Genomic DNA, 12893 nt, shown 5'->3' with positions numbered 1-12893 from the left:
GGGGGGAGGAGAGGGGAGGGGTGTCAAGAGGGCCATGGGGGGTCCTCTGACTGGCAGGAGGGAGAGCGGGGCAATCCTGTATGAAGTGCCACAGGTAAGTAGTGCGCCTGAAGATATGGGGTAACACAGTGGAGGAAGGATAAGGTCAGGGTGGATAGTGGGATTCCCTTAGTGTGATGGGGGTCCCGGCTAAGCTGGGGCCTTTTAAGACACCTCAGCCTTGGATGGGTACGGGGGCCAGAACGGTTGGTTTGCTTAGTTTGTCTGTTTGTTTAGTTTGCTTGTTTGTTTGTCTGTTTGTTTTTGGCTCACCTGCAGCTACTGACCAGGTTCAACATGTTCTGGTTATATTTGCTTTGCTTTGTTACGTCCTGAAAGGGTCATTGCGTTGTTCCTGGGTATCTCCTTGAGATTGCTTATAGATAGGTGATGGTAAAGTAGGAAATGAAAGACTTGCCCAAATCGTTCTAACAGGTACATAGCCTGTCTACCCCTCTGTGGTTGCGAGCTATGCTGGCGATGGTTCATGCCTTTGGTAGGGTCGCCCATGCCAGACAGGTCAAAACCATAGGACCAGATACAATACATTCTTGGGCAGGATGAGCTCATTAGCCTTCTGGCAGTCATCCTAGGAGAAGGACAACTCTCATCCCAAACCCGGGTAGATGGAGCTTGCTTAGCCCTGTAAGACCATCCATCTAAGAGAAGGTCACTCTAATCAAACCTACGTCCTGAGGACCTCGCTGCTACCGTCCAAGCTTGCTCGGCCCTGGCAGATGAACCTCAGGATTAAAGGGTGGGTTCAGTTCCACGCATACTGCATCTCACCTAAAAAATCCATTGCGCAGGCTTGAAGGCTTTACCCACATGCAAAAAGTCCTGCAGCGACGGGCGAGGGTCGAAACGGTAGGTGAAAGATGCACTGGGAGCCGCAGACTCAACCCTGCATGCAGGCGGTTCAGGATATTGGTCATTTGAGACTGACGGAGATGAGAGTCTCTTGGGGCAGCACCCTGAACGACCAAGCAGCCTTTTCAAGGAGAGCACTGCTTGCTCCACTCGGAGAGGGGCCTAGAAAAGGTGGCCTAAACAAAGCTCATCTCCACCTTCACCCGGTTGGTTAACCGCAGACCAACAGGCATCTTCTTCCAATGCGGTCGCACAAAGAGCAAAAGACAAAGGCATGCACCTGCCTCCAAAGGTGTACCTAAATTAACTTTAGCATGTTGGAACATCAGAACCATGCTCGATTCTGCAGATAGCGGACGTCCTGAGCAACGTTCGACCCTAATTGTCCATGAACTGGCTCGTCTCAACATCGACATTGCTGCTCTCAGCGAAGTTCGCCTTCACGAGGAAGGCAGCCTCAGAGAACATGGTACCGGTTATACACTCTTTTGGTCAGGTAAGCCCAGAACCGAAAAACATCTCTCAGGTGTTGGCTTCATGATCAAAAACTCTATTGTCCCTAAACTCGAAAATCTGCCGACAGGTCACTCTGACCGCATTATCTCCCTACGCCTTCCACTAAACAACAAGCAACACGTTGTCATCTTTAGTATATGTGCCCCAACCCTCCAAGCTGACCCTGCTGAAAAAGATAAATTTTACACTGATCTGCGCTGCCTTACCCAAAAGGTGCCCGCAGATGATAAGATCATTATCCTTGGTGATTTCAATGCCAGAGCAGGTAAGAATTTTGAAGCCTGGAAAGGAGTATTAGGCAAGCGTGGTGTTGGAAACTGCAACGATAATGGTCGACTTCTGCTAGAATTCTGTGCGGAGCAACAGTTTACCATCACCAATACTATCTTTCAGCAGAAAAATAGTCTGAAGACAACCTGGATGCACCCCAGGTCTAAGCATTGGCACCTCATTGATTATGTCTTGGTGCGACGGAGTGATGTCCGTGATGTCCTCCATACCCGCGTGATGCCCAGCGCAGAATGTCAAACAGACCATCGGCTTGTGCGCTGTAAACTCAACTTTAATCTCAAATTCAAACCCAAAAGGGGCAGTATCCCAAGGAGAAGACTCCAAGTTAACGATCTCCAATCAGCCACAGTAAGAGAAAGATTCCAGGCAAACCTTCAAACTAGGCTCGAAAACCATTCCACACACTCTGCAGATTCCTCTCCTGAAACAATTTGGCATCATATTAAAAGCTGCATCCTGCAATCCTCTGAAGAGTCCTTAGGGTTCTCCCTCAAGAAGAACAAGGACTGGTTTGATGAAAACAATCAAGAGATACAGGACTTGAGGAAGAAGAGAACCGCCCACCAAGCACACCTTGCACTGCCATTCTGTCACGCAAGAAAAATAGCCTTTCGTCTTGCATGCAGCAAGCTCCAACAGAAACTCCGTGACATCCAGAGCAAGTGGTGGACCGATGTAGCTGCAAAAACTCAACTATGTGCAGATACAGGGGATCACAAAGGATTCTATGAGGCCCTGAAAACAGCATACGGCCTACATACCAAGTCCAAAGCCCTCTACTCAGTGCAGACGGTCAAACGCTTCTGACAGATAAAACCTCCATTCTGAATAGATGGTCTGAACACTTTCAGACTCTTTTCAGTACCAACCGTGTAGTTCAAGACTCAGCTATTCAGTCCATCACACAACAACCGGTGAAATACGAATTGGATACTGCCCCCACTTTAGGAGAAACCCACAAAGCCATACAGCAGGTGAAAATTGGCAAGGCAGCTGGGGTTGATGGAATTCCACCTGAAGTCTGGAAACATGGGGGCCTTGCACTCCATGCTAAATTTCATGAGCTTGTGGTGCGCTGTTGGGAACTAGGCGAACTACCTTCAGACCTTCGTGATGCAGCCATCATCACCTTGTATAAGAAGAAAGGTACTAAATCAGACTGCTCAAATTACTGTGGTATTACTCTGCTCTCCATTGCTGGCAAAATCTTGGCAAGAATACTCCTGAACAGACTAATACCCGCTATAGCAGAAGAAATTCTACCTGAAAGTCAGTGTGGATTCAGAGCCAACAGGAGCACCACAGACATGATATTTGTTCTCAGACAACTGCAAGAGAAGTGTAGGGAACAGAACAAAGGTCTCTGTGTAACCTTTGTCGACCTCACCAAGGCTTTCGATACTGTGAGCAGAAAAGGTCTTTGGCAGATTTTGGAACGTTTAGGTTGTCCCCCCAAGTTCCTTAAAATGATCATCTCACTCCATGAGGATCAGCACGGCCAAGTCAGATATGGCAACACACTTTCTGAGCCCTTTCTAATAACTAATGGTGTGAAACAAGGCTGCGTTCTCGCTCCTACCCTATTCACAGTCTTTTTCAGCATGATGCTCCAAAGGGCCACGGCAGACCTCAATGATCAGGACAATATCTACATTCGTTATCGTACTGATGGAAACCTATTCAACCTAAGGTGACTGAAGGCCCACACCAAGACCTTAAACCATCTTGTCCGGGAGCTGCTTTACGCTGATGACGCCGCCCTTGTTGCCCACACAGAAGCAGCCCTGCAGCGTTTAACATCCTGCTTTGCAGATGCTGCTGAGCTCTTTGGGCTGGAAGTCAGCTTAAAGAAGACTGAAGTTCTCCATCAACCTGCACCTCAGGAAGTCCCCCATCATCCCCACATCACCATCGGCCAGTCAGAGCTCAAATCAGTCCAACAGTTTAATTACCTAGGCAGCCTCCTCTCCTCGGACGGTAAGATTGACGGGGAGATAGACAACAGGTTAGAGAAGGCATATAGTGCTTTTGGAAAGCTTCATAAAAGAGTCTGGCGAAATAAACACTTGAAGAAAAGTACAAAGATCAGTGTTTACAGAGCCATAGTGCTGTCTACTCTTTTATATAGCTCCGAATCATGGGTCATCTACCGCCACCACCTGCATCTCCTAGAACGCTTCCATCAACACTGCCTCCGTACAATCCTAAACATCCACTGGTCAGATTATGTGACCAATACATCTGTTCTTGAACAGGCAGCAATCACAAGTATTGAGGCCATGTTGCTGAGAACACAGCTGCGCTGGGCAGGGCACGTCTCCAGGATGAAGGACCACCGCCTCCCCAAGATCCTGCTTTACGGTGAACTTGCCACCGGCTGCCGCAAGAGAGGAGCCCCGAAGAAAAGATACAAGGACTCCCTGAAGCAACAACTCAGCCTCGGGCATATTGATCACCATAACTGGTCTACTCTGGCCTCCAATCGGGAGGCCTGGAGACAAACCATTTATAACGCTGCTGATGCTTTTGAGAAAGCACGCAGGATCACCCTTGAGGAGAAAAGACAACGCAGAAAGAATCGAGCTTTGCAGAATATACCATCTAAGGAGTCTTTCTGCTGTGTCTTTTGCAACCGGTCATGCCTTTCTCGTATTGGCCTTTTTAGCCACCAACGCGCTTGCAAGAAAAGTGGGTAGAGCCCTTCCCAAATCTTCGTTCGCGAAGCCTAGCCATGATGATGATGATGAGTAAAGAATCTTCTTTTAAGCTCAGGAGGCAAGGAGTTGAAAATTGAGAGCTGAGAATAATAGGCATGGGCTGCACAGCTCTTTACTTGCAAGTCAGGAATTTTGTGTGCAGTGCTTTTTTGCTGTTCAGGTATCTGCTGTTACTGTAAAATCTTTACATCTTCCTGTAACAGTACTTCTCAGTCTTTTAAAAACTGAGATCATTTCCAAAGTGAAATCAATTGAACTTGAAAGCTTTTCCATGAACCTTTAACTTCAAACACCTTAGCATATGTATATTTTGTTTTTTTCTCATTACATGCAATTTTTTACTGTTTACTCTCAGAATGACTAGGGTAAGAATTCCTACAAGGTACTTTTTCCTTTGTCCAGGCATCAGTAGTGAAATAGGGAGTAGTATTGGCATTAGCACCTCTTGCATTTGGTGGATTTAGTGCATGTCTAAGGGTGTAAGCTGCAGGAAGATCCTTCTAAACTAGTTGCTCCCTTTTTTTGCAGGCACCTTTCACAACCACAAGAGTTAGAGCCTTAATTTTTAATAGTGGCTTCTTAGCCTCTGATAGGAAAGTTGCCCACCAAAGTTAATCCATTTCCCAAGGAATGTTCTACACCTTGAGAAATGTTATTCTATAATTACCAGCTTAAGGGCAGGCAAATGGAAAACTCTTTTCACACTACACCTTTTATAGAGATAAAACATTTCACAGACTGCAGAAGTTTTGCAGGCTTGGTGATGATCTTGGATAAAGTTAAAATGAGGGTATTTGCTTCTGTTTATTGAATTCCAACATTTATTTAGACCTAATTCTATTTAGCTCTAATCATCTTGATCTCTGTTTCCCAATGAAGGGTGGAAAATGTCCTTAAAATCCCTTTTGTTACCCTGGGTTTTACTTGGGTTGGAAATGTAAGGGTCTATCGCTACAATGTGAAAGCCTTTAGGGAGGGAATCACATCCATGTTCTATGAAGTATGATTGTATTACTGAAGTTTTAGATATCAAATGTTTAGAATTCCTTGAGGTACAATTTTTCCTAACAGCTACTGATCCTCAGTATGTAGGAAGTTTGGCTAGTGGATCCAATGACTGGGGATAAGTGAATAGGCCAGATGTGGATCCTTGCCATCCTGCCTCAGTCTTCAGATTTTCTTAGGAAATAATAAAAAAATCACAGCAGGGATGTGTACCAATGGAGGGTTGTTGCTGTCTGCACACAGCAAGATCTGCCCCAGCATTAATAATTGCAGTAGAGACCAACATTCATTTCAGCAATTGTTTTTAAGCAACTGGGTCAATGATATTTTTGACAATGTGAATGGTGAGCATTTAAATTGCTTTCACAAAAGCGGTTAGCACATTGTACCACTAATTATATGATTACAGGGGAGGTATTTATCAGTTTACTTTTACAGGAACTGTTTATTTTGGATTTAACCTTTGAGTTTTGCTGTAGTTTGAAACAGAGCCTCTCACAGAAGGAAGCTGTTAGTAGTGGCTAGTTTATAGAGTTTGGGGCCCAACAAAAATACCTCAGAATCATCCAAGGCCAGACAGGAGGTTTTATGAAAGTCTCCTAACTCCACACATGAAAAATGAATTCAGTTTCAGTTAAAAAGTGAACAGATTTTTTATTTCTAAGTGTTCATCTTCCTTAAAATTCAGGTTTGAGATCATGCAAGCATAGGTAACTGGTGACTCATAGAAGAGGACAGGCAACCTTTGCTGTATTTACCTTATTTCACTTCCCTTCTCATATAGCAACCGACTCTTTGGTTTTTAGCAGCTATAAGAAATAAAGACAGTCTACTTTGTGCCTGCTCTCTAGCACACACTGGTTTTGAATGTAAAGACTTTGCTAGGGACAGAGCAATAAACTAAGCTGCCTTTTGTTAGAACTACATGTAAGGGCTATAATGTCTCTAGATCTCCTGGTAGGCCTGATAGTGATGGCGTGAGGAATTTTGCACGATAGGTGAAATACAAATTTTGCACTGAAAGTGAGCATGTGCAACGCTCAAGTGGATTAAGAATGAGGGTATTAGAGGGAACAGTGTGTACTAAACCCATAGCCATAATGGCCTTAACCAGCACTGGCTGGCCTTTCTGCAAGTTAATTTAGGATTATATGGAATGGACTGTTCTCAAAATCTTATACCCTGTACTCCCTTTGGAGGAGTCTGAATATGCAGAATAAATGCAGGGCAGCATGCCCTGAGCTTGCAGAAGCAAGTTGCATTGGTTTAACTTAATTTTTTATATAGATTTCAGTTAAGCACTTTGTGAGGACATTTCCCTTAATTTAAGTATTAGATAGGTTCCTGACTTACTGATCTGAAATAGCAAGGTTTTCAGAGCTTTTTACACAAGAAGCCTCACAGAGTACTGTAGACACTACCTAGCTGAGCCCAAAACAGAAGAGCATAGAATTTATTCACAGACTGTTATTTAAAGTGTGCCTTTGAATACACTTATAATTTCATAAGAGTTGAGCAATTGGTTCAGTTCAGAGACTAAGGGCTAACCCTTGTAAAGATTGTTTAAAAATTAGGCATTTTTAAATTAGGCACTGTAGACTGTATCCCACATCCTGCACTAAGTGCTAGTGTTAGCTGTGCTAAGCATGGGGAGAGAGAATGAACCAAAAAAACGTCTGCAAGAGACCTGTGAAGGGGACTTTCTACAGAGGACCAGAAAGAATGTTATCTTGATTCTCTGCTGAAGAAGCTAATCTGATTTCAAAGGGTGTATATTTCTGACTGTGGATGCCTGGTCTAGAACCCTTTTCATGGGAGACCCTCGAATTTCAGTGTGTTACTTTGATCACACATTTGCTGATAGTGTGGCAACCATCTGCTTCTCTTAATTGACTGACAGTTTAAGGACTAACAATCTGAGGGCTTGGAAAAGTAGGGATCACTGCCATTGTCTTGAGGGGCAAATCTTGATACAGACCAGTGGACTCTGAAGTGAACATGTCAGTCTTGGTCTCTTGAAGATCTCATCAGGGACTTGGCCATAACACACTGAGGCTTCGAGTTCAGGCTGTGCACTTCAGTTTCATTCTCCCAGGTTGACATGGTGGTGATGGTGCAGAGCTGCATGTTGTTCCACTATAGGTTGTTGATGTGGCAGGGGCACTTACTGAGATTCAAGAGTCTGATATAACCAAGGTCAGGAAATGATCATTCTTACTTCCCATAAGATGCCTTTAAACTGCACCGTGCCCATACTGCTGAAATTGTGACACCATCCAGAAAAGCATTCAAGATTCATTGATCCAAAAAGGCCAAGAAGAAACCTGTTTGTGTACTTCCTATTTAGGACACATACCTCACAGTAATGATTCTGGATTTTTGTTCTTATTCCAGCCTCAGGAGCAAACACCAGAACCAGAATACTCCATCTGGTTGACAAGTGGTCTGTATTGCTACTGTTAAGAAACATACCTTGTGCTGTAAATTGCTGTACCGCAACTGATCTTTGTATGCATGATAGCCTCCATATTAGCCAACAACTCCAGAGGCAGAATCTGAGTGCTCTCAAAATATGTCCTTAAGCTGTGGAATTTCCATTTCTAGCTTCCTGGGTGCACCCACATCTTGATGGCTCACAACTGCTGTCTCTGGAAAGTCCAGTTCCATGAACATGTGTTAAATGTCTCTCTGAATCTCTGTTGCATTTAGTTACTCAGAGATTTTAAGCTATTGGAACATGTTTTTTCTGGATCCTAACCATAACTAGGCTGGCAACTTCAGAAAAAGCATTGAATCAAACAGATACATATTTACTGGGTGAAATTAAGCAACTTCAAGATTAGGCAACAGCTGATGAGTCTTATTTGGATCCCAATTTTGGTCTCGAAGTCGCAGTTCCATCTTCAGTCCTGCTTTAAGTGCCTGTATCCTGGCTACGGCACAAAGGCTTTAGGGAAACCTAGTGCCTGTGTTCAAGTGTGCTTTTGCATGGAGACCACGAGGAAAAGACACTCTTTAGTCATCCTCAAACTCTCTATGATGGTATGTGCTGGTATTCTCTTTTTCGCTTTTGAGTAAACAAAACTGATAGTTTCATGGTGGTCTGTACAGATCTCAAATGTAATTCTTTTCCTCCTTTCCCTACTCTTAGGGCTCAAATACTCCAAACAAAGGGCTTGAGGTTTTTTGGTTTCTTCAGTATGATTTTGTTCAGGTCTCATTGTTGGTTTTGTGAAATAAGGTGAAAGTTAGAAGAGTGAATCCGATGTTTTTCTGTGCAGGTAAATTAGATTTTTCAGAGCTAATTTATTTAATCTCAAACACCACAAAATCCCCATTTCTTAACATTTACTAATCTGAGATTTGTAGTGAGAATGAAATGGAAAGAAAGGGCAGTTGTTACAAAAATACACAGGGACCTTCTTTTGAAGAATGTTGACCTAGAAGCTGTGTACACATATTTCTTTTGTTGGAAGAAATGTTTTAAAAGGTGAATACAATAGTTGTATATTTTCTCAGGGGAAACCTCAAATAACAATTATATTATTACTATTCAAACTCATATGGATATATATTAAAATGGAAAATGTGTTACATTCAGTAGCTTGCAAATAATATGCTTGCTTTTAGAACTTCGTAGAAATCTCCCCCTCCTTTCAAAACAGAGAACCTGCATTTAGTCTGTCAAGAGCACTAAAGCATTAGACAGCTATTATTAACTTTCTAGGTTGCTCTCAAATGCTAAATACTAAAAATGTGAAAGTAGCTGGTTTGCATTTAAGAGCTTGCAGCTCAGATTCATTTTATAAAACACAGAAAATAGAAAGGTAGATGTTGCCTGTTGGCAATTATTCAATGAAAAATTTCATCCTGTAAAATACATGTGGTAAAGGAACAGATATTTGAGGGGTAGAAAAGACTGCAGAAAGATAGGTGCTTTTTTGTGTCATTCATTTTGAGAGAGGAGTGTGTCTGATACTTGCACTGTTTTCCGTCCATTCATTTCTAACCCAAAATTAAAATTCACTTTAATGTGGAAGTTAGTCCGTCAAGAGGATTTTTCTGGTATATGGTTCAATCCCATATGCCAGAGAAGTCATCTCTGACATGTCTTTTCAGCAGCTCATGGGGGATGATCTAGGCAGATAGAAATCCTTTGACTGGAAATCCTTTTGCTGGAAGGACTACCCAGCTTGCAACACTGATGGCAGAGAAGCTGTTGTTGATAGTTGTGCTGTTCCTTACAGTCTGGCTGATGGTGTTGAGAGCAGCTGAGGGAATTGGATTCCCAGGCCCACAGCAGCAGTGCATAGTGCTTCTTTTCTTCATTTTGAGGGAAGAAAAGGAAGAGTTAATTTTAGTCTAACATGCAAAGCTTTTCTTTCTGTGCAGTGCATGAAGCATAAACTTGGTGGGAGGTCCATGAAGCAGAGCCTTGCTCTGCCCCATTAGCATTCTGGTCATACTTTAGGACAACATAAGGAGACTTACAGCTTTTAGAAATGTTGTTTTGCTCTCATCTACCCCACAGCTGAATTCTGTATAGAGAGGCGGTGTTGTGCCATGCTAAGCCTAAGGTTTTTCAATTTCTTAGCTGCGTGTTTTCTACTAATTATTCTTTCTCCCGGTCCCCACCCTTGTAGTTTTTACAAATCAATGAGAAAAATTAAAGGCAATTAATTCAGTTCAAGATTTACTTCTACCAAGTCATTCCCTAGCCTATGTTCATATTTACAATTTTCTTTTTCTTTCCTGTTTTTTTTTAATACTTTTGATAGTAGCTTGAAAAAAATTGTGGGTTTAGTGTCTGCTCATGAACAAGGTCTTAGGAAACTTCACTGACCTCCCCTTGCTTCTGCTGCAGGGAGGGAAAAAGATTCATGCCTGTTATTTCCATCACCACAGGTTGAAATGGGCTGTGTTGCCTTCAGAGCAGCCCAGCCATCTGCCCAGGTGAGTTCTGGATCTGGCAAAGCCAGGATCCGTAAGCAGACAAGGGCATGCTTTCAATAAACTCTCACAGTGGAAGACAACTCAATACAAATAACCCCTACTACAGGTTCTTTTAAAATAATGAATTCTCTTCTGTAGATATGAAACTTTTGTATTTTTCACCTTTTAGTTTCTGAATGCTGCAGGACATATATTGCATTGACTGAATTGATTGATTGACTTAAGAAACTGAAATGCTTTTCTGCTGTTGTGATTAGAGGACATGGAATAATGTGTATCATACTAACTGTTTATTTTGTTTAATTCTTTCTGCAGGGAACTTGAACTAAGTTCTCAAATTCCTTAGATTTTTTTTTCTTTTAGGCAAAACTATTCATGCAATTGGGTTTTCACTAGGCAGAAAATAAAATATTCAGAACTGTTTTGTGCTTATTCCCTCTAGAATCACAATTATGTCTCTAAACAAGAAGTTGATTTTGAAACAGGTTACAGGTTTTAATAATTCTCAGTGTTCCCTTCAGGTTCCCTTTTTATGTAGAGAGTGTTGTACTAATTTCATCTCTAGGTTCAGGGCAGAAGTACCTTAAATATGGATCAGAAATAGAACTGGCTGCAAAGGCTGGCTCTGTACTTTCCCAAAGCTTTGGAGTGTTTAGATCTTGGAACTTGATTTTGGTCAGTCCTGTTCTTTGATATCCTCAGATGAAAGACAGACTATAAATGTGAAGAGCAAATTCTTTTGCCTTGGTTATACCAGTGTTACCGAATTAGTGCCAATGTGGTCACATGCTGCAGCAGGGTGGAATTTTTTGTATTTATTGTAAGTAGCAATAAGGAAAAGAAACCTATTGAAGAGAAGAAACACAAAACTGTAAATGGCCAGGCAGCAGGCCTCATGCTAACTTTATTTGCCAAACTGGTGATTTACTCCAACATTAACATTTTATGCAACCAAGCTGAATTTACTGTATAAAACACTTTATTGCAGCAACCCTGCCTCTCCCACCCTTCGGCTTTTTAAAGAGATTGAAGGCATAAACTGCTAAAAGACCTGAAATTGTTTTGGTATCTGTATTCAGTATCCCTCCAGGTTTGTTTACTACATAAAGAGCAAAGAAAACCAGCTAAACATATTAAGAGGATAGAGAAGTTTTAGTTGTAAAATATCCAGGGCCTTTATTGTAGACTTATGGGTCTACACTGCAGATTTCTAATAGCAAACAATAGAAGTGAAAAATAAGAGGGTTTAATGCATTAGTTATGGGTTGGTAATGGACAGATATGTGGTGCCTATTCTCTGGCTGGCGTGGCATGGCATCAGCCTTGGGTCCCCACTAAAACAAAAAAGCGGAAAGTCAAACAACAGTCGTGTCAAATTAAACCTCTTTTTGTTTAATTTTTCAAAGTGATTCATTTAGCAGGTTGGCAGACAGTCAAACTGATAGCTAACAATAGTTCATTTATTTAATGTTGCTTTCAGTACCCTGCAGCCACTCGACTGCATCAGAACTTATCTTCTGTAATTCTCTTTGAGCTGCGAAGATAGGCCAGGAAACTGGGGTAGGTCAGGTGTACATGAAGGCACAGCTCACATGGTGGGGCACTTTGTGCTTCGTGAACCATAGAATTGGGAACCGATTTTCAAGAACAGTTAAAGCTTACGTTTAATCTGAAAAGTGAATAAAACTGATATAAATATGTTCAATGTTTGCTGAGTCTGAACAATCAAAAAATAAAAGAACCCAGTTTATAGAGTAAAAAAAAGTGTTGTGTAAATTGCCAAAGCTGCATATTGTGAGAGCAAACAATGAAAATGAGATCTTTCCTGACTACATTTTCTCACCAGTTATAAAAATTTGGGTTAGTCTCTTGGTGATTTCCATGTTAATTCTATTTTTTTAATAGGGTTGAAAAACCCTCGGTCTGAGTAGAATGAACAAAGAACTCTGCAGTTTTGCACAAATGTGAGTAAATCTAGTAATAAGCACTTTTTAGTAATGATTTGCGGGGCTTATAAAGTTAAGTAAAAGTTTTTATGTCAATGAAGTTGGTAGATACAAACCTAATAATCAGAGAGGAAGCAGATCAATTGAATGAGAAGATAATATTTACAGTAAGTGTGAGTGTTGATAGAAAAGTTTGTTCTGTTTAATAGAATTTTGTGGGACTGTTGAATTGTGTTTGATCAAGGAGCTCTGGCATAGGTTGTTCACCTAATGAAAACAAGTATAGTGTATGACAGTTCTCTGGCATTTTAGAATTGTGTATCATGCAGTATAACTATATACAGAAACACTACAGGGAGTGGGAAAATATGAGCAGCCTGCACATGTACGACATCTGTTTAAATCACATGCATAATTTTTGTTCATTTGTTTGTTTGTTGTAAAAGCTGGATAATTTTGATCTTCAGTTTCAGTTTTTACATTTTCCATGTATACTTCTCCATATATTCATGCTTACACAAGGCAATCTCTGAAAAAAGAGAACATTTTTATACAT

Source organism: Neopelma chrysocephalum, unplaced genomic scaffold, assembly GCF_003984885.1.
Source record: "Neopelma chrysocephalum unplaced genomic scaffold, ASM398488v2 Primary Assembly neopelma1_59, whole genome shotgun sequence".
NCBI classification, from domain to species: domain Eukaryota; kingdom Metazoa; phylum Chordata; class Aves; order Passeriformes; family Pipridae; genus Neopelma; species Neopelma chrysocephalum.
This window is presented reverse-complemented; position numbering follows the sequence as displayed.